Below are 23,333 nucleotides of genomic sequence, written 5' to 3'. Positions count from 1 at the left end.
TACACCTTTTGTTTTTGGTGTCAATAAGCTAAATTTGTCAGGTAACAAAGGGAAGGCTCTGCAGTCTGGTATATTTTTCTGAAATCTGAATATTAGTTTCCTGCTAGTTTTTGCATAGAATTAATGGGAAAGGAAGTTGCACAAATATATTCCAGCCTTGCTCCCTGGGACTGCTGAGCAAAGGCAACTGGGGAGAAGCAGCCCATACCACCTGGCTCCCAGCTCCCAAGGATGCTTCCTAGGATGAACTTCCTCTAGGCCACAGCTCTCAAAGTCAAGTTTCTGAAAAGTGACCCAGGAAGAGTGTATAATGGAAAATATTTCAAAAACCCCTGGGTGGAGCTCAAAGGTACAAGGTACAGGGGGAATTTTGAGGCAGGTGAGTCAGGGTTCATATTTTTTGAATCACAACCCTGTTTTTGTAAGGGAAGAACTTTGCCTCATGCCTGCTCCTGAGTCCTCTGAGTGGTTTTTCTCTCATCGGCCAGAACCTTTGCTCTTTTCTGGTCCACTCGGCCCTGTGCTGCTCCACACTGGACCTTACCTCTCTGTTTTCTACACATCTCAAACATTATAATTAAATCCCAACATTGGGCAAAGTTTGTGAAGAGCAAAACTTTAACTTCAATCCATAATAGAAAACAACCTCAAACAAATACCAGAAATCTCGTTGATAGAAATACAATACCCTTTCCCATGAAGAGGGAATTTCCCCAAAACTTCTCTATCCTTTTGTCCAGGGCCCCATCCCACCTTTTATAACACAATTCCCCAATGCTTTTGTATCCAAAGTAGTTTGGTTCTCTACTCAACTCTCACTCCAAACTGGATTCTAGGTCCATACTCATACTCATTCTAAGTCAATACTCATTAAATTGTTCTGCTCAATAAGGCCTATTAACTCCAAGTCTTGATTTTCAGCAGCACAAACAGCCAGAGCTTTGAAAATAGAATTTTCTTGGCACAAACTGTTAGGCAGAACAATTCTCACACCATAATCCACAGCAGAGGATAGCAACAGAACTATACATACTCTTAATATCTAGAACAAGTCCATGTCTAGGGACAAGGGTGAAGAGTGGGGTTTCTTCCAATTTTATGTATATTTTAAATAATGCAATTTATTAAAATTATAAATTTCTTGAACTAGGCTAAAATGCTTGTTCTTACAAAGTATCTTCATAAGAGGATATACTTTATGATGGGCAATATAAATACAATTTATAAATAGCATGGAAACTCTAGGTAGAGAGAGATATACGTGTTTGGAGAAACTTAAGTATGTCCCACTTTGGTGGCTGGCTCACTAATGAGCAAACTGCAATTAAATATGATTTCAGTGTGAAATGAAATTCTCTTATTTTTCAAATTTTGACTTTTTCAGATAACTTCCTTGTCTGGGATTATCTCGGGGGGCGGGGAAACTCAGTGAAATACAGTGTACAGTGAACTCCTGTCCTTTATGACCCAGGAAAGAGTTTTAAATCTTACAGTCTTCAATCTGCTGTTGGAATGAAGGCACAAGACAGGAACACTTAAAGCCTTAGAGTTATCAGCCCTAGTAGCTCTGAGCAGCAGATTTCTGAAAAGGTAAATGATGGAAGATTCATTATACAAAAGGGATTCTTTCATACTAATTCACATTCATCCTTTGGGTTGCAACTCAAAGGACAGGTGGTAAGAAAGCCTCCTTCTCCAAATTAGATGTGTCAGAGAAGAGTGAAAGACAATGAACCTGAAAAACATAGGAAAAATGTAGGGAAACTAGTTCATGAATATTTTATTACTGCTGTAATGTTTGTCACATATCAGTTATTTTAAATACTGTGGAATGAGCTCTTCTTTTAGTCTCTATAAATATTCTCATTATTATCAAGTGTTGTATACATAATTTTATAATCTTTTTATTAAAGACAACTCTCCCTCCAAGTTGTATATGTTACAGACTCAGCAGAAATAGTTTCATAAACAGGACATCTCAATCACAAGACACAATTTCCCCAGCTCAAGTTTCTACATATGTGCCTAAAATAGGACATTCTTAAAATTTGCCTAAGAGATATTTTCAAACATGTTCTCAAGTCAATAGGATAATATTCAATTTTACCCCACACCAAGCTTCAATATGATCATTTTTCTAATCTTATTTCTTGTGGATGTATTAAAAATGTTTTAAATACTGAGAAACATTTCAAAGAAAAATACTGAAATAGATAAATATTTGTTGAAGTTTATTATGAGCTGGAGAAGTAAAAAGAAATACAGTCAAGGCCATGCTCATTTACAAGTTTACATAATGATTAGAAAAACACATACTAAGCTAGTATAAAAAGAAAAAGAAAGGTCACAAGAAGCTACCTTACCGTGTAATAGGTTATTTGAATGTCAGATAATTGGAGAATTATATTTTAAGAGACATGTATCTTGAGGAAATGTTCTATAATTGACATGTGTGATCAATATGTCAACCAACGATGAGAACAAAATCTCACATATAATGACTGATAAGGCTGAGGCCATGAGAAAAAGGACCTATGCAGTATAATTACCTGAGACAGATAACTATATTTTTACTTCCAAGTTAAAGTGCTATTTGTAAGAGTTTAGTTTGACAAGTAGGGAGTATTTTATCTCATGATTTCTTTATGCTGCTTGTAGTTTTCATGCCCATTGTACATAAATAATTGAAATTAAATTTAAGCAAGGGTCATGTCACTTATTAAAACACAATAACCATGATAATAAAAATAAGAAAATTGCAAAACTTGTCTAACATAAATGTTCTAAGCATACCCTAATGCAAATTTCTCTGTTGCTTTTTAAAAAACAGCCAGAGCAAGGACAGCCGGACTTGGATGACAACCACAGCTGGGGGCATGAACAGAGGGGCCTCTAGTGCAGGAGGGCACCTCAAAAATGAATGAGCCTTAAAGGTGAGCATAGAAAAGTCATGACTGGTTTGACCTAAGACTGCAGATCTTGAAAGGAAATCACTAATTCAATAACAGAAAATTTTTTCACTGAATTACTTTTTTTATTTTTCTATTTTGTATTATTTTATCATTCATTCATCAGGTTTTCTGGAGGTTTTAAGATTTTCTCCCCTTTTCTCTCCTCCTCTTTTAGTTTCTTTTCTCTGCTTTTCTATGTTTCCCTTCCAAACTTTTTGCCTTCCCTCTTATCTTTCTTCTATCTCATTTTTGCTCTCTCTCTTTTTCTTGTTCACTCCTTCCAGGGGCTGTTCTCTATCACTGTTAATTTCCCTTTACTCCCAAATGGGATCTCTTTCTCACTTTTCTATCTTCCCTCTCATGTCCCATTGATTAACTTTTCAAATTTTGTTGTTTTTTTTTTCATTCTCTGGTTCCAACCCCATCCACCTTTACTAGTATCACTATGGAGCTTTATGAATCTCTAAATAGTTAACTTTATGCTATTGCTGTTGGTATTGTTAGTACAGGAAAAGTTACTCCATTTAGTAGATATTTACCGTATGCTCAATAGTACATAAATATGTGGTTCATCTTAGTGTTCATACTATAATTATAGATGTCTTTTCTATGGAAAAGGGTCTATTTTATTGGCATTTGGGGCATGTAAATATTCAGCTTGTATTTGATACTACAATTGATGCTGATTTCATTACTACAGTCAAGGTGACATAGCTGTTGCTATTAATTGGTTTTCTTGTGATGCCAATATCTGGATTGCCTTAGGGTAATTAACAATATTGTGGCCCATTCCTGGAAAACTGGGTACTGGAACAAATACATGCAATATCCCATCTCAAGTAAAATGGGGTGATTGAATCTTGGGACAGAAGCAAAGGCCAGTAGTTAGCCCCACAAAGAAGACACTGCTGAAAAGTATACATTAACTAAAGAGGTTTCCATACTAGAAACAAAGCTTCCCACTACAATCAACCCAAAAGTGCACACAAAAAAAGCAAATATAAAAACTAAAAAGTAGAAACATGAGAAGACAAGCCAATAAAATACCTCCCAAAACTCCCAATTCCCCCACAGCTGATCTATGGAGCATCAAAGGAGTGCAAACCAAAAGCCATACACCCAAATTGTTCAAAATGAAATCAGGAGAAATAAAAAAAGAACAGAGCATTAAGAAACTTGGCAAGTTCACAGATGATATAAATAATAAGACATTGGACCAAATAAACAAAATGATCAGTAACTCTACAGAAGACATGAATAAAAGATAGAAGAGCTAAACAAAATGATGTGAAACATGGATGACCAGCATAGAGAAGAATTAAGAGTTCTTAAAAGGGCTCCAAATAGTCAGGAGATGAAAAATTCTATCAAATGTATAGGCAGCAAAAGTGACCAATGTTAGGACAGATTGTCAAAACTAGAAGATAGGGCTGTTCTTGGTAAGCAATTAATGAGAGATATGTTTAAAAATAAATGAGAGAACATGAAAAATGAATCAAACAGCTCCTAGGTGATTCAAAGGGTATTAATCTAAGATTAATTAAAATTCACAAAAAATCAGAAGATAGTACAAAAGGCATAAAAATGCTATTTACTGAAATGATACCAGAAAACTTTCAACATAAGGTAAAAAAATTAAACTCACAGATAACTGAGGCATATAAAATCCCAAATAGCCGAACAGAAAAGAACCTTTCCACAACACATCACAGTCAAAATCCTAGAAGGACAACACAAGACAGAATCTTAAAAGCGGTTAGAGAATGCCAGTGAATCACTCTAGAAAAAAAAAAAATCTAGAGATTTTTTTCAACATAAACCTTAAAGGCAAGGAGAGTTTGGAGTGAAGTGTTTCAAGCCCTGGAAGAAAACAATTTCCAACCCAGGCTATAATATCCTGCAAAACTATCTTTTAAAATTGATGGAAAAATAAGACACTGTCATGATAAAGAACACCTAAAAAATTTATGACCACCAAACCAGCTCTCCAAAATATTCTCAGGGATACCCTAGAAAGACACAATGAAGCTAAAACTGACAAAAGATCTAATAGAATGAGTATGCCAGGTAGGGTGATCAGTTAAGTAGAAGAGAAAGATAGGTAATTAACAACAGGAAAATAAAGCAACAACAAGAAATCAATACCTATCAGTAATAATTCTCAGTCTGAATGGTCTCTATTCACTGATCAAAAGATGTAGACTGGGCCGAGGATTTAGCTCAGTGATTCTGGTACCTGCCTTGCAAGTGCAAGGTCCCAAGTTTGATCCCTGGTACCCAAAAAGGAAAAAAAAAGGCTCAAAAAGACATAGATTGGCGGAATGGATAAAGAAACAAAATCCAATGGTATATTTTATCTAATTTGTCTACAATTAGGATAGTTATCTTTACTTTTTTCTGGATTCCTATTGCATGGAATTTTTTATTCCATCCTTTAGTTTTTAGACTATTGGCTTGTTTTTAGGTTAAACAAATTGGAATTCAAGCTAAAACTGCTCAAAAGAGGCAAAGAATGTCACTACATATTGGTTAAGGAAACAATCCAATGGAAGAGATAACAATTATCAATATATATGTGGTCAACAAAGGCATATCCAACTTCATAAAACAAACAAACCAGGATATAAACATCAGATAAACATAAATGCAATTATAATGGGGAACATTAATACCACTCTATCACAGACAGATCAACTAGACAAAAAGTCACCAAAGAAATATCAGAGTTTGACAAAGTTTTGAATAAATGTACTTAATAGGTATGTATAGTGTTCCACCCAACAAAAACAGAATATACATTCTTTTTTTTTCCATTAAGTTTATTGGTATATTTTAGGTATACAACACAGCTATATTCATCATTGGGACCTTGGACCTTTACATGATGTATCTTGGTTCTTATTTTTTCCCCATTTCCCCTGTCCTCCCTTCACCCCCTCCATCCTTCCCTATTTACAAAGACTTTGTTTCCATTTTTCCCTTTTCCCTTCTTTTTTTTTTTTTTTTTTTTTTTGGTACTGGGGATAGAACTCAGGACCTTGTGCTTGCGAGGCAGGCGACGGCACCACTGAGCTAAATCCCCGTCCCATCTTTTCCCTTCTTTCCTTTCCGCTACCCCTCTCACTTCCCCCTACTCCTTTAGACCTTTTCTTCCTATTTCACAATATCAATTATACATTTTGATCCTTATTTACACTTTTAGCTTAGAATATACATTCTTTTTAACAGCATATGGAACTTTTTCAAAAGTAGACCATATACTGGCCAATAAAGTAAGCTTAAATAAATGTAAAAGAATTGAAAATATACCATGCATATTATGAGATTATAGTGAAATGATGATATAAATCAACAAAAGATAACACAGAAAATATGCAAAGGAATGGAAGATAATACAAACTTAACTAAAAAAAAAGTTACAAATAAGGAAGAAATAAAGTTTCTAGAACTAAATGTGAACACCAGTACAACATACCAGCACTTATGGGACACAAAGAAAGCAGTCCTAGAGGGAAGCTTATAACTGTGAATGCCCACATCAGAAAAACAGAGGAGGCAAACAAATGACCTACTAATGTGCCCCAAGATCCTAGAAAAACACAAACGAACCAAAGCCAAAGCTAGTACAAGGAAGGATATTATATTTATTAGAGAAGAAAGCAATGAAATTAAGACCTCCAGAATATACACAGAATTAATGAATCAAACAGTTGATTTTTCAAAAGAATAAACAAAATAGATAAAACCTTAGCCAATTTCACCAAACAAGGAGAAAAGAGACCCAAATTAATGCAATTAGAAATGAAAAAGGTAAGATCACAATAAACACTGCCAAAATCAAAAACATTGTTAGCAACTATTTCACAAACTTGTAAACCAATAAATTAGAGAACTCAGAAGAAATGGATAGATTCCTAGATACGTATGAATTACCAAAACTGAACCAAGAAGATTTAAAAGCCCTGAATAATCCAATAACAGGGAATGAAATTGAAGCAGTAATAATAATTTTTTTAAAACCTATCAACTAAGAAAAGCCGAGGTGTGGATGCGTTCGTTCATTGCTGAATTCTACAAAAACATTAGGGAAATTCTAACACTAATACTCCTCAAGCTTTTTATTGAAATTGAAAGGAAAGGAGTACTTCCAAAGTCATTCCTGGAAATTACAATTAGCCTGATTCCAAATTCAGACAGGTATCAAACCAAAACAGGAACTACAGACCAATCTCTTTATCACATTCCCACCAGCTTGGATCACTGGTGTACATGGACGACTTTCCCATCATCTGGCTTGAACCACCACTGGTACATACATGATTGTCTCATCAGCTTGCTTGTGCCACTGGTGGTACAAATGAATCTAATCATTTTTATCAGTCTTTTTACTAGCAAAATTAATAAAAGTCTATATATGTACAGAATCTAGTTAGTTGATTGAAATTTAATAATTATTGACAAATATTAATATTAACATTATTCAATTAATAAAAGAGGATACATGGGTTAGCCATACAACAACACAAAATTGAATTCAAATCAGAGCCTCCTGGCAGCAAGACATGAACTATGGCCCTGTTAAAAATCCTAAACAAGATACTGGCACACAGAATTCAATGAATCATCAAAAAGATCATACATAATGACAAAATAGGTTTCATCCCAGGTGTTTTAGTTACTTTTCTCATTGCCGAGACACAATACCCAACACTCACAACTTAAAGGAGGAAGGGTTCATTTTGGCTCATAGTTTGTAGAGGTTTCAGTTCATAGGGGCCTGGCTCCAAGGCAGGGCAGCATGGAACAGGGGCATGGCAGAAGAGAAATAGTTCATGGCAAGTCAGGAAGGCAGTGATCAAGGGAGGAAGAGAAATATATAACCCTTCCAGGCCATGCTAGCAATGACCCAACTCTTCCCACCAGGCTTCACCTCCCAACATCACACCCAGCTCTAGACCCATCAATGGACTAATCCAGTAATAAGTATCACACACCCATGATCTAGTCACTTCCCAAAAGTCCCATTTGTGACTGTATAAGACTTTGGTGCAACATCCAAATATAAACCATAAAATTCTGTCCCTGCCCCAAAAACACTCATGCATATTCCTTTATGCAAATGCATTTAGTCCATCTCTAAGAGTTGTCAAAGTCCTAACAGTTTCAGCATTGCTGAAAAGTCCAAAGTCTCTTTTGAGATTCAAACTCTTAGCTGTGAGCCACTGTAAAAATGAAAGTTAAACTCTTTCAACATACAGTGGCACAGGATTAACATTTCCACTCCCAAAGGGGCAAATAGGTGTATAGAAAGGAAAGGGACCAAAGTAAGACCAAAATCCAGCAGGGCAAACATTAAATCCCACAGTTCCATGTCCAACATCTGGGTCAATCTGTGGGAGATGTGAACTCCAAAGCACTGCTGGTGATTGAAGCCCTTGTGGCCTCTCTCTTGGGCTGACTTTACTCACTTGTCAAGACTTTCTTCAGATTTTTCATGATCCTGACTTTTCCAACAACCTGGAGTACCCACTACACTGGCTTCACCCACACAGTTTTACAAACTGCCCTCTCAGGGACACTGATGGCCTTCCAGGCCTTCTCCTGAAATGTGGGTGGAAGCCTCCCTGACCCCACAATTCTTGCATTCTGCTTGCACCCAAAACCAGCACCATATGGATGACACCATTATCTACTGCCAACTGGAGCAATAGCTGAGCACTTTTGCATCTTGGTGGTGGTTGCAGAGGCCTCTGAGTACCAGGATGATTAAGCATGGTGAACTGAATTCTGAGGAAAAAATTCCCATTCCCTAGTATTGTGGCTTATATCTAGATGTCCCCCTAAAGCCTCACATACTCATGTGAGAAGCTGGCTGAAAAAGCATCTAAGCTGAGCTCAATGGAAGATTCTTGTCAGAGTTCAGAAGACTGCCATGCTAACAGAAATGCAGCTGGTAAAGACCAATCTGGGTTGGGGCTTTTTTGGAGGTGGAAATCCATTTAGGGTGTATGCATATGGATTAAGGGTATGTGGCAACTAAATTATTCCACTGATTGGTTTAGCATAGTTCTGGGTGTGGATAATGGGAAGGCCCACTCTAAGTGTGGGTGGCACCAACCAATAGGCTTGTTAGCCTCAATGGGATAAAAAGAAAAAGAAGACACACTGCCTCCTGCCTACCCTGCCATGGACTGTTTCTCCTCTGCCATCCCCCTCTTCTATGTTGCCTAGCCTTGGAGCCTGCTGAATATGGACTAAAACCTCTACAAACTGTGAGTTAAAATACACTTTCCCTCCTTTGACTTGTAGGTGTTGGGTATTTTGTCCCAGCAACGAGGAAGTAACTAAGACACTTAGGCTGCTGCCATTCTGGAGCATAGGGCCCTGGGGCTCTCTTTTGAAAGCAAAGACTTTCCTTTTCAGTTAAGATTCTGCAAAAGGTGGGGTCCTGCTGGTTCTTGTGATGCCCTCCAGCCATCTTTTCTTTTTTTTTTTCTACCAGGATCAAACTCAGGTGCTTGTGCTTGCCCGGCAGGCACTGTGGTGCTGAGCTAAATCCTTGGTCCCCTCAGCTATCTTTTCTACTGTCCTGTTCCAGAGTACTTGGATTTGTAATACTAATCTTTTCAGCATCCAAGTTCTCCTCTATTCCATCTTCACAGGCTACCACTTTACCAGAAATTCCTTTCTGGCCAAACTGCAACCTCTTTAAATCATTCTGCTGGGCTGTTTGCTCTTGATTCTCAAGGTACCACTGGCTAAAAGCCCCCAAAACTAACCATGCCACCCCTCAACATTAGGCTGCCATGAAATTTCTTCCACCAAATTAATTAGTCCACTGCCCTTAATCTCAGTCTCCCACAATGTCTCAGAACAGGAGCAAAATGTAGACAAATTTTCTGCCAGATCATAACAAAAGTGACCTGGAGTCCAACTGCCAATGCAGTCTTGTTCCCAACTGAAACCTCCCAGATTGGTCTTAACCAGCTGCATTTCTATTAGCATGCCAGTCTTCTGAACTCTGACCAGAATCTTCCATCAAGCTCAGCTTACATGCTTTTTCAGCCAGCTTCGCCAAACCTTTCCAAATTCTTCCTGCAAGTCAGTTCCAAAGGTTTCTAAACCACATGGCCAGGTAGACTCACAGTAATGACCACACTTCTCTGGTATCAAAATCTTAGTTACTTTTCTTATTGCTGAGACACAATACCTGTCACCCACAACTTAAAGGAGGAAAGTTTTATTTTGGCTCATAGTTTGTAGAGGTTTCAAACTGGCCTCAAGGAAGTGGAAGATAGCAGAGGAAGATGGAAGAGGGGCAACCGTTCATGGCATGGCAGTCAGAAAGTAGCAAGGGATCAAGGGAAAAGGAGGCATATATAGCCCAAAACCCATCAGTGGATTGATCCAGTATTACATGCCCATGATCCTGTTACCTCCCAAAAGCCCCACCTAGGAGCACAAGAAGCTTTGGGGGAACATCTAGATATAAACCATAACACCAGGGGTTAAAGGATGAGTCAACATATGCAAATCAATAAATGAAATTTATCACATAAACCAAAGCAAGGACAAAAATCACATGATCATCTCAATAAATGTAGAAAATGGCTTTGACAAAAATCCAACGTCCTTTCATAATTTAAAAAAAACTGGAAAAATAGGTATAAAAAATTATATAAATCTAATAAAAGCCTTTTATGACAAACCAGTAGCCAACATTACATTAAATGGGGAAAAACTAAAAGCTTTCCCTCTAAAATCAAGAACAAGACAAGGATGTCCACTACCACCGTTCCTGTTCAAAATAATACTAGAAATATTAATAAGAGTAATTATGTAAGAAAAAGAAATAAAACAGATACATATAGAAAGGGAAGCAGTCAAATTATTATTTTTTGCAGATGACATGATCCTCTGCACAGAAGACCCAAAAGAATCCATAAAAAGACACTTAAAATTGATAACCAAATTCAGTAACATAGCAGAATAAAAAAAGCAACACCAAAAAAATCAATAGCATTTTTGTACACTAATGATGAATCCACTGAGAAAGACATTAGGGAAAAAAAATACCATTCACAATAGCATCAAGAAAAATTAAATAGGTCCCGTCACTCCCGGCCCAGAGGTAGGGGCTTCTGAGCCACCGTACCACTGCCCCTGGCCCAGAGGAAGGGGCTTCTGGGCCAGCATCCATCCTGCCACTCCTGGCCCAGAGAAAGGGGCTTCTGTGGCAGCATCCCACAGCTCCTGCCCAGAGGTAGGGGCTTTTGAGCCACCATCCCACCACTCCTGGCCCAGAGGAAGGGGCTTCCAGGTCACCATCTGTCCCGCTGCTTCTGGCCCAGAGGAAGGAGCTTCTGGGGCACTGTCCATTCTGCTGACCCCAGCACAGAGGAAGGGGCTTCTGAGCCACTGTCCCACTGCTCCCAGGCCAGAGGAAGGGGCTTCCAGGCTGCTATCCATCCTGCCACTCCTGGCCCAGAGGAAGGGGCTTCTGAGCTGCCATCCATCCTTCCATTCCTGACCCAGAGGAAGGGGCTTCTGAGCCACTGTGCCACCACTCCCAGCCCAGAGGAGGTGAGCCACGTGGGTGCCAACAGCACACCCACCCCTGGTCGAAATGAGAAGACAGGTAAATAAGTCTCAAAACAAGACTTCCAGATCACCCCAAAGGGAAATGAGATGGAACACTCTGATACTCAACCACCTGGACCCCCTGAACTAGCAACAAAAGAGGATCTGGAAAAAATGAACTCAGAAATAATTTCTCAGATAACAGAAGAGATTGTGTTCATAGTGCAAGACATGATTAATAAATCTAGAGAGCAGCTCAGGAACATGATGGAATCCCAACATAGGAAACAAATGGAATTCATAAAACAGATGCAAATAGATTTTCAGATCAAAAACTCCACTGAAAGTCTGCACAGCAGAATAAGCCAATGTGAGGACATAATTTCAGAAATAGAACATAAGACTACAATTAGTGACCAGGAAAAGAAAAATTGCTTCAAAATTGTAAGGGACCACAAGAAATCAATCCAGCACCTGCTAGACGATACAATGAAGAAAAACATAAGACTGACTGGAGTCAAAGAAGAAACAGTAGAGAGTGCAGATGACATAAAAAAACTGTTCACAGAAGTAAAGGCAGAAAACTTCCCAAGCAGGGGAAAAGAACTTAATATACAGATAAGTGAGGCATATATGACGTCAAATAGCCTTGATCAAAAAAATAATCTACACATAGGCATATAATTGTTAAGATTCCAGAAACCCAACAGAAGAACAAAGTTCTACAAGCAGTTAGAGAAAAGAAACAAATCACATACAAAGGAAAGCACATCAGAATCTCAACACAAACCATCAAGGCAAGAAGAGCTTGGAGTGACGTATTCCAAGCCCTAAAAGGAAAGAGCGTCCAACCCAGATTGATGTACCCTGCAAAACTATCTTTCAAAATTGATGGAGAAGGACTGGGGATTTATCTCAGTGGTTTCACAGCCTTCTGTGCAAGCGCAAAGACCCAAGTTCAATCCCTGGGACCAAAAAAAAAAAAAAAATTGATGGAGAAATAAGATACTTTAATGACAAAGAGCACCTTAGGAACTTCATGAATACCAAACCAGCAATCCAAAAAATTTTAGAAAATATCCTAGGAACAGACAATGAGGATCACAACCCCAGGAAGCAAAGCAGAAAGAACTCATAGGGTGTGACAAGAAATTAAAAGTAAAGGGGAAGAACGAAACAAAAAGAAAAAGTCATGACAATGATAAGTCAATACATTTCAGTTATAACCATCAAAGTTAATGGTCTCAATTCACCAATCAAATGAAATAGACTGGCAGAATGGGTCAAGAAGCAAGATCCAACAATACGCTGCCTACAAGGAACACACTTCATTCAACATGAAACTCATAGACTGAAAGTTAAAGGGCAGAAAACAATACTCCATGCGACGGGAACCTGAAAAAAGTAGGAATAGCTATCCCCTTGGCAGATCAAGTAGATCTCAAACCAACACTGATTAAGAGAGACAAAGAAGGACACTTTATCATTCTAAGGGAACAGTCCAACAGGAAGAGATGACAATCATAAATATCTATGCACCAAACACTAGTGTGCCCAATATATAAAACAAATACTAATGGACATGAAAAGTCATGTATGCACTAATACAATAGTACTGGGGACCTCAATACCCCATTGTCACAAATAGATCAACTAGACAAAAAATAAGTAATGAGATACTAGAACTCAATCAAACTCTTGAACAAATGAACTTAACATGTTTTCAGAGTGTTCCACCCCACAAAATCAGAATACACATTCTCCTCAGCTACACATGGGTCATTCTCCAAAATAGACCTCATACTCACACATAGAACATGTTTAAAAAAGTGCAAAGGAATTGAAGTTATCCCCTGTATATTATCAAACCACAGTGGGATGAAATTGGAGATCCATAGCAAAATAAACTGCAAGAATTTCATAAACACATGGAAATTGAACAACACACTTCTGAATATCCAGTGGGTCACAGAGGAAATTAAAGAAGAAATCAGACAGTTCCTTCAATTAAATGACAATGACAATACAACATATCAGAATCCATGGGACACAATGAAAGCAGTCTTACCAGGGAAATTCATAGCAGTGAATACTCACATGAAGAAAACAGAGCGAGCCCAATGAAACAACTTGATGCTGAACCTCAAGGTTCTAGAAAAAGAAGAGCAGGGCAAACACAAAGCCCAGAGAAAGGAGGAAATTATAAAGATCAGAGAAGAAATCAATGCAATGGAGACTAAGAAAACGATACAAAAAAATCCATGAAGCCAAGAGTTGGTTCTTCAAAAGAATCAACAAAATTGACAAACCCTTAGCCAACCTTATCAGAAAAAGGAAAAAAAAGGCCCAAATCCATGCAATTAGGAATGAAAAGGGTGAAATTACAACAGACCCAGAAGAAATCCAGAGGATCATCAATACCTACTTCCAGAACCTATACACCAATAAGAAGAAACACACAGAAGAAATGGACAGATTCCTAGATACATATGAATTACCAAAGATGAACAAAGAAGCCTAAAAATTCTAAACAACCCAATATCAATCAATGAAATTGAAAACATAATTAAAAACTTGTCAACTAAGAAAAGCCCGGGTCCTGATGGCTTCACTGCTGAATTCTACAAGACATTTAGAGAAGAACTACTGCCACTCCTGTTTAAACTCTTCAGTGAAACTGGAAGGGAAGCAATACTCCCAAATTCATTCCTGGAAGCAAGCATCACCTTGATCCTCAAAGCAGAGAAAGACCTAACTGAAAAAGAGAACTATCAGCCAATCTCACTAATGAACATAGATGCAAAAATCCTTAAGAAGATACTGGCAAATAGAATGCAGAAGATCATCAAGAACATCATACACCCTGACCAAGTGGGATTCATCCCAGGGATGCAGGGATGGTTCAACATATGCAAATCAATCAATGTAATACACTATATCAATAAAGCCAAGGACAAAAACAATATGATTATCTCCATAGAAGCGGAAAAAGCATTTGACAAAATCCAACATGCATTTATGATAAAAAACCTACAAAAGATTGGAATAGATGGTCTCTACCTCAAGCTGATAAAAGCCATCTATGAAAAATCAACAGGCCGTATAATACTAAATGGTCAAAAACTGAAATCCTTCACACTAAAATCAGGAACAAGACAAGGATGTCCACTATCACCACTCTTGTTCAATATAGTTTTGGAAACATTAGCCATGGCCATTAGACAGGAGAAAGAAATAAAAGGAATAAAGATAGGAAATGAAGAAGTCAAATTGTCATTATTTGCAGATGATATGATACTCTATATAGAAGACCCCAAGAACTCCATTAAAAGTCTTCTAGACTTAATAAGTAAATTCAGTCAAGTAGCTGCTTACAAGGTCAACACACAAAAATCAATAGCTTTCCTCTACATGAATAACAGACTCATTGAGAGAGAAATAAGGCAAATAATTCCTTTCACAATAGCAACCAAAAAACTGAAATACCTAGGAATCAACCTAACAAAAGAAATCAAAGACCTCTTCTCTGAAAACTATGGCACTCTGAAAAGAGAGATTGAAGATTGTATCAGAAAATGGACAGACATCCCCTGCTCCTGGGTAGGAAGGATTAATATAGTGAAAATGGCCATACTTCCAAAACTGCTATAGAGATCCAATGCAATTCCAATTGAGATCCCAGCAGCATACTTCATGGACCTTGAGAAAACAATCCAAAAATTCATTTGGAACCAGAAGAGACCCAGAATAGCAAAAGCAATTCTAGGTAACAGAGACATGGCAGGGGGTATCACAATCCCCAACTTGTAACTCTACTACAAAGCTACTGTGATAAAAACAGCATGGTACTGGCAAAGAAACAGACTTGAGGACCTGTGGAACAGATTAGAAGATGCAGAAACAACGCCAGACACACTCAGCCATCTCATCTTCGACAAAGGAGCCAAACACCCTCACTGGAGGAAAAATAGCCTCTTTAATAAATGGTGCTGGAAAAATTGGGCATCAACTTGCCAAAGATTAAAACTAGACCTATATCTCTCACCATGCACTAAACTAAAATCAAAATGGATTAAAGATCTAAATATTAAAATAGAAACTCTGAACCAGTTGGAACAGAGGTTAGGTAGAACCCTTGAAGACATTGGTGTAGGAAAAGATTTTATGAACAAAACCTCAGTTGCTCGTGAACTAGCACAAACAATCAACAAGTGGGATCTCTTCTTATTAAAAGACTTCTGCACAGTAAGAGAAACCTTCAGCAGTATGAAGAGACAACCCACAATGTGGGAAAAAATCTTCACCTGCTCTTCCTCAGACAAAGGTCTACTATCTCAAATCTATAAAGAACTTAAAAAGAGCAGACCTCCCAAATTTAAAGACCCAATCTGAAAATGGGCATCTGAAATGAACAGACATTTCTCACACAAAGAAGTAGAAACAGCAAATAAATACATGAAAAAATGTTCAACATCACTGGTCATCGAGAGACGCAAATGAAAACAACGCTGAGATTCCACCTCACCCCAGAAAGAATGGCTGCTATCATGAAATCAACCAACAACAAATGCTGTTGGGGCTGTGGGGAAAGAGGAACCCTGCTCCCCTGATGGTGGGAATGTAGACTGGTGCAAGCACTGTGGAAATCAGTATGGAGATACCTCAAAGAATTAGGACTGGAAGTCCCATTTGACCCAGCTATTCTCCTGCTGGGGATCTTCCCCAAAGAATTAAAAGAATCATACTACAGTGATTTATGTGCACCCATGTTCATAGCAGCACAATTTGTAATAGCAAAGACTTGGAAACAGCCCAAATCCCCATCAACTGGAGACTGGATAAAGAAAATGTGGTTTTTTTATAAAAGGGAGTACTAACTCAGCCATAAAAAATGAAAAAATAGAGACACTTATAGCTAAATGGATGCACATTGAGGCCATACTCTTAAGTGAAATAAATAGGACACTCATGTGTAAATACCAAATAGTTTCTCTAATGTGAGTAACTGAATGTGTAAATAAGGTCTAAAAGGTATAATAGATAATGTGAAATAGGAAGAAAAGGGGCAAAGGGAAGGGGAAGTGGGAGGGGTAGGGGAAAGAAAAGAAGGGAATGGAATTAATATGAGAAAATTGAAAAATGGAAACAAAGTCTTTGTAAATTGGGAGGGATGGAGGGGTTGAAGGGAGGGCAGGGCAAGGATGAAAAATAAGAACCAAGAGAGATTATGTAAAGGTGCAAATTTCCAATCATGAATGTCATTATATTGTATACCTAAAATGTACCAATGATTACAATGAATAATTGATAATGCGAAATAGGAAGAAATGGTCCAATGGGGGGTAGGGGTAGTGGGAGGAGCAGGGGAAGGGAAAGAAGGGAAAGGAAAAATTATGAGAAATAGCAAAAATGGAAACAAAGTCTTTGTAAATAGGGAAGGGTGGAGGGGGTGAAGGGAGAGCTAAGAATGGGGAAAAAATAAGAACTAAGATGCATCATGTAAAGTTACAAGTTCCCAATGAGAAATGTAAATATGCTGTATACCTAAAATGTACCAATAAAAGAATTTAAGAAAAAAAAAGAATAAATCCACCAAAAAAAATAAATTATATACTTAGGAATTAATCTAAGGACAAGAAAGCCCTCTACAATAAAATCTACAGTACTTTGAAAAAGGAGATCAAAGAAGACATTAGACAGTGGAAAAATATTTTATTCCTGGATAGGCAGAACCAATATAGGTAATATGGCCATATCTCCAAAATTTTATACAGATTTAATGCAATGTCAATCAGAATTCCAACAGCATTCTTCACAGAAGTGGAGAAAACAATCCTAAAATTCATATGGAACCAGAAGAGTCCCAACAAAATCAATTCAGGGCAACAAGGGAAAAGCAGGGGCATTGCCACCCCACACTGAAATTATATTCCAAAGTTACTGTGCTGAAGAGAGCATGGTACTTGGACAAAAACAGACACAGGATCAACGGGACAGAACAGAAATTTCATAAACAACCCAAGCACATTTAACTATTCGAACTTTGACAAAGCAGACAAAAACATACACTGTAGTAAAGATAGCCTCTTTAATAAATGTTGTTGAAAAAACGGGTTATTCACATGCAAAAGATTGAATCCAGACCCATATTTCTACCATGTACTACACTAAAATCAAAATGAATCAATGTTAAATGTTAAATCAAATGTTAAAGCAGAAACATTTAAGCTGCTAGAAGACAAAAGTCATATGTATAGACAAGGACTTTCTGAACAGAATCCCACTGGCACAGGTAATAGTTCCAAGAACCAACGCACGGTATTGTATCTTACTAAATAGGTTCTGCACAGCAAAAGAAACAACCAACAGAGTGAAGAGACAGGAAAAACTTTTGCCAGCTCTTCAACAGACAGAGGACTCATATCTACAATGTATAAAGAACTCAAAAAAAATTAGACCCCTAAAATAAAAGACCCAATCAAAATATGGCTAAGGAAAATGAATAGATACTTCACAGAAGAAGTACAATTGGCCAACAAATGCATAAATAAATGCTCAACATCTCTGGTCATTAGAGAAATGAGAACTAAAACAATATGTACATTTTACCCCAAATAAAACACAATGGTTCACATCTGTAATTCCAGCTACTCAGGAGGCCGAGTCAGGAGGACCATAAGTTAGAAACTAGCCTGGGAAACTTCAGTGACATGCTTGCTTAAAATGAAATAAAATGTTATGAGGGTATAGCTCAACAGCAGAGTTTTAGCCTAGCATGCCCAAGTCACTAGGTTCAATCCCCAATACAACAAAAAAGAAAAAGAAAAAATCAAAGAATATACGATGCTAAAAGTTGGTTTGGGGAAGATTAATAAAAGGCAAGCCTGTAGCAATATTGTCTAAGAAAAATAAAACCAAATTATCTACGTCACTAATTAAAAGCAGAGCCAGTACAGATTCCCACAGACATTCAAATAATAATAAAGAAATATTGTTAACATCTGTGTGGCAATAAATTTGACAAGTTGGAAAAATAGATATATTCATCTTGCTCAAACCAAAGGAAGGAGAAACATAAATTTTTAGTATATTTGTTAAAGGACTCATATTCACAATTTAAAACCATCTCACAAAAACTCCATGCTTCACAGGAGAATGCTACCAAAATTTAAGAAACAAATACTATTGGTCTCATATCTACCCTATTTCAGAAAATACAGAAAGAAAAAGTATTTTCCAATTCATTTTACAAGGCTAGAGCTACCCTGACACCAAAGTCAAAGACATTTACAGAGCACAAAACTCAGATGAATATCTCTCATGACTACTAATGCAAAAATCCTTAAAATATATTAGTAAATCAAATCCAAGAATATATACAATTTTTTTAAAAATCACAACAAGTTAATTTTATCTCAGAAAGACAAACATATATTTGAAAATCATCATTGTAATTAACCAAGATAAAGTACTAAAAAGAAAAGCTATATGTATAATCAGTTCGATAGATGCAGAAAAATCTTTTTTTGAAAAGTTACCAGCTAGCTACTCATGACTAATACTCAGCATTGTTGAATCAATTAGGAAAAAGTCAGCAATAAAAAGCTTTCATCTAGTATATCCAAAGGTGAACAGAGCACAGGTACAAGTAGTTGAATACTTTAACAAACTATGCAGTTAGAGTCCCAGTAACTTAACTATTAAAACAGTAATCTAATAATGTATAAAAGAACATGACAGAAGCTAGAGTAGGTAAAATACTGTCTTGTAGTCTACCAAAAATCATCAGCATAGCAAAGAAATAGGAAAAGCATGTCCCAGGAGAAAAAAAATCAGTCAGTAAAATTATCTCCAAGGAGCCCCAGATGTTGAGTCTAAAATGGACCAAAGACTTGAATAAATGCTTCACAAAAGGAAATATAAGATTTATTAATAAGATCAGGAAAAGCACTCAATATCATTAGACAGCTAAGAAATGCACATTAAATCAAGTGTAAGATAATATTTTATATCAAACATATTGGCTAAAATCTTAAAAATTAATGTTATAGTGAGATCCAAAATGTCCTCCAAAAGGCTCATTGTGCTGAAGCCTTAGTTGCCAACTGACAGGCTTTTGGGAAGTGACTGGACAGTGAGGACTCTCACTTTATCCAGGGGATTTATCCATTGGTGACTTCATTAGTTGAGTGGGCTTATTAGAAGGTGGGGCCTAATTGGATAAAGCAGGTCACTGGGGGGACAACTTTGAAGGGTTGATTTTGTCCATGGATCTCTTCCTCCCTTCTCCCTCTCTCCCTTCCCCCCTGCTTCCCTCCATCCCTCCATCCCTCATTTTGGTTGCAAAGAGATGAGCAGCAGTGTTCCTCTGCCATTACCTTCAGCTATGATGTTCCTGCCTCTCCACAAATCTAAAAGCTATGGAGCCAGCTGACCACGGACTGAAAGTGTGAGCCAGTGAAGCTGTTCCCTCAGTGAAGTTGTTATTCTCAGGTGTTTGTCACAGTGATAAAAAGCTGACTAACAGAACTAAAAGCACCAAATATCCGCAAGGATCTGCAGCACCTCTTACACATGATGGCGCAGTCCCTTTGGAAAACTGTTTGGCAACATCTCAAATAAAGTTAAACTTACATTCACCCAATGACATAGCAATTCCATTGTGGTATTTACTCAAGAAAAATGAAAACATTTTGTATAGACTTGTATAAAAATACCAATAGCAGCTCTAATTGTAATGCTCAAAAATGAGAAACACCACAATGACTATCAACAGGACACTGAAACAACAAATTGTGGCATAGTCACACAATGAACTAGAACACTAAAAATCAACAAACTAGCAATACATACAATAATAAGAGCTGAGTCTTAAAACCATTGTGTTATGCCAAAGCAGGAAGGCATAGAAAAGTAAGTATATGATTGCATTTCTATGAAGCGCCAGGATTGTTAAAGCTAAGCTACAGTGATGGAAAACACAACAGTGTCTGTCAAGGGAATTTGCGGATGAGATGAAATTGTTCCACATGTTAATTGTTGAGTATCAAACATCCTGAAATGTGAGCTTAGGATCTGTGTATTTTATTCTCTGTAAATGTACTTCAGAAAAATTAGTTTTCAAAGACTATATGTTGCCGGGGATTTAGCTCAGTGGTTTCGCCTCCTGCTGTGCAAGCACAAGGACCCAAGTTCGATCCCCGGTACCGGAAAATAAATAAATAAATAAATAAATAAATAAAAACTATGCTATGTAGTATTTATAACCTTTATATTTATTTAGTTAGACTTGAAAATTAGTAGATTACCTTTTGCAAAAAAATAATTAATTAGAAAGTCTGACCTCAGAAATCTGATTTTCATGAAGTTTATGTCTCTGCTGCCATGAGCTCCTGAAAATCTGAAACCTATACCCACATACAAACACACACAAACATACACACACACTCACACATACCTACATGCACCTGAATACACACACACACACACACACACACACACACACACCATACATCTTCGGTAGACTGACTCATGTGAATATAACTGTTAACTGTTCTGGCTTCTCCTTCCTTAAGAAGCTCCTATTCTTAGAGAGGAGCAGGTATGGAAATGTGAGTGGCTTGCGGATTGTATCCATTTTGTAGTAAGACCTTTAAGTTTCTTTTTTTTTTTTGGTACCAGGGATCGAACTCGGGTCCTTGCGCTTGTGCAGCAGGCGGCGAAACCACTGAGGTAAATCCCTGGCCCCTATCTTTAAGTTTCTTAAAAGGGCTTCTGAGAAGAAGGCTTTATATCACAGATGAGCACAACTTTCAGGTTCCATGGAAGGGAGAAATGAATCAGTGAGGCCCAGAGCATCTGTCCAATGAAGCCACCCAAATCACCACTGCTTCATCATTTATAAAGCTGTAGAAATAGTCACTATTTTCTCAAAGTCTGAAGTCAAGAAAGTAAATAATCTGCCATATTTGTTTTGAGAAGGCATGCTTGTAACCAGGGTTTTTAGAAAACATATACAGTGTATTAAGATTGGGAGCTACAGTGGTTTCACTGCCTGCTGCGCAAGCACAAGGACCTGAGTTCAATCCCTGGTACCAAAAGAAAAAAAGAAATTATTTGGGCCAGGGATTTAGCTCAGTGGTTCCATCACCTGCTTTGCAAGCGCAAGGACCCGAGTTTGATCCCCGGTACCAAAAAAAAAAAAAAAAAAAAAGATTGGGAGCTAAACAAAAAAGTATTATTTGTTTTCACTTTTATTAGTAAAATGACTAACAATCTTCTTAAAATCTATGTAAGGAAACCACTCTGTATTTAACTGTAAAATATTCTATTAAATTTTGATTCTGGAAGGAAACTTCTATCACTAATGGTGAAGTTACCGTGAACTGATGCCTGGACATACATTTTCAAATAAGTGACTTCTTCATAGGAATAATAAAGTTTGGAGACACAGTCTTATCTATGACCTTTTATTTATTTATTTTGAGACAGGGTCTCCCCATGTAATCCAAGCTGACCTTAAATTCACTGTGTAGCCCACGCTGGCCTCAAACTCACAGCAATTCTCTTGTCTTGGCCTCCTGAGTACTAGGATTAGAGGTGTGTGCCACCATGCCTGGCTAATTATGACTTTTTAAAAGACTAGTCCCAAACACCCAATATATTTGGTTCTTTCTTTCTTTGTTATAGTATATTACTCAACAATGTTTTTACCTATTACTAATCTTTTTTTTTAAGAGGAAGAAGTTTATTGAGGGAGAGACTGCTCCTGAGAGGCAGGAGATCAGACTGTAGACTGCCTCTATTACAAATCTTTATGTCCTATAATCCCTTGTTAAGGAGTCATCTAACATTAGTTTCATGATACTGGCTGTTACATGGTTTTAGGAGAACAAGTTGCCATTGTCTATTCATGCTTGAGTCCAAAATTAGCTAGTTTACTCACCCTCACCATATATGAGTATATGTCACATAATATTTCATAACCTCCTGCCTCAGTTTCCTGCTCTATAGAAATTGGAGCAGGTGTAGTATTTTGTTTTGACAGAGTCTATCTATAAAATTAAGAAGGGAAATATACAATTTTTTTCAATTTTTTATTTTTATTAGTACATGTTTGGAGTAAATAATGATTACATTCCTTGTATGGAGTTGGTACATGTACAGAACACATACGAATTCATTTATTCATCCCCTTCCTCTCCTCTCCCATTCCCTTCCCTCCATCTCTTGATCCCCTTCACATTTGAAAATGATACCTCTTCCTACTTCCTATCATCTATCTTTGATTTTGCTCTTTATATTCTGAGTTTCTTATATAAGAGATATCATGTGGTATTTAAGTTTGTGTGTCTCATTTATTTCACTTAACATTCTCTAAGTGCATCCCTTTTCCTACAAATGACTCAAGTTTATCCTTAAAATTCTTAAATGGTCAAAAGTCTGAAAATTTATTAGGGTAAACTAAAATTTGAAAAGGAACATGGGAGGGGAAAATTCTAATTTATTAATATAGAAAAAATTTTTAAATTGTGATTTCCTGTTGGAAAAAATAATGATGATACACAGAATAGATAAAGATTTTATGAACATATAACCATCCTATACTATATCAGCAGAAATTTTTTGAAAGAAATTTGGCAGTAAGAATTAAGAGCTTTAAAACTGCTAATCTATTTGGCTCAATAATTCAGATTCTAGGAATTAATCCTAAAAAACTCATACAACAACCAGAAAAATCTTTATGTAGGAAGATAGATTTGCTATGCTATTCAAAACACTAGAGAAATAAAGTGCCAGAAA

The 23,333-nt window shown here is 37.1% G+C and overlaps 1 protein-coding gene across 3 annotated transcripts in view; it reads right to left on the bottom strand.

Moving 5' to 3' along the window:
• Frk (fyn related Src family tyrosine kinase) overlaps positions 1-23,333 on the bottom strand; it is a 171,099-nt gene that overhangs the window by 111,070 nt on the left and 36,696 nt on the right. The window lies entirely within an intron of this gene.

Source organism: Heterocephalus glaber, unplaced genomic scaffold, assembly GCF_053883595.1.
Source record: "Heterocephalus glaber isolate CG9 unplaced genomic scaffold, H.glaber_assembly_v1.0 deba00000896, whole genome shotgun sequence".
Taxonomy (NCBI): domain Eukaryota; kingdom Metazoa; phylum Chordata; class Mammalia; order Rodentia; family Bathyergidae; genus Heterocephalus; species Heterocephalus glaber.
The sequence above is the reverse complement of the archived record's forward strand: the minus strand, read 5'-3'. Positions and strand labels throughout refer to the sequence as shown.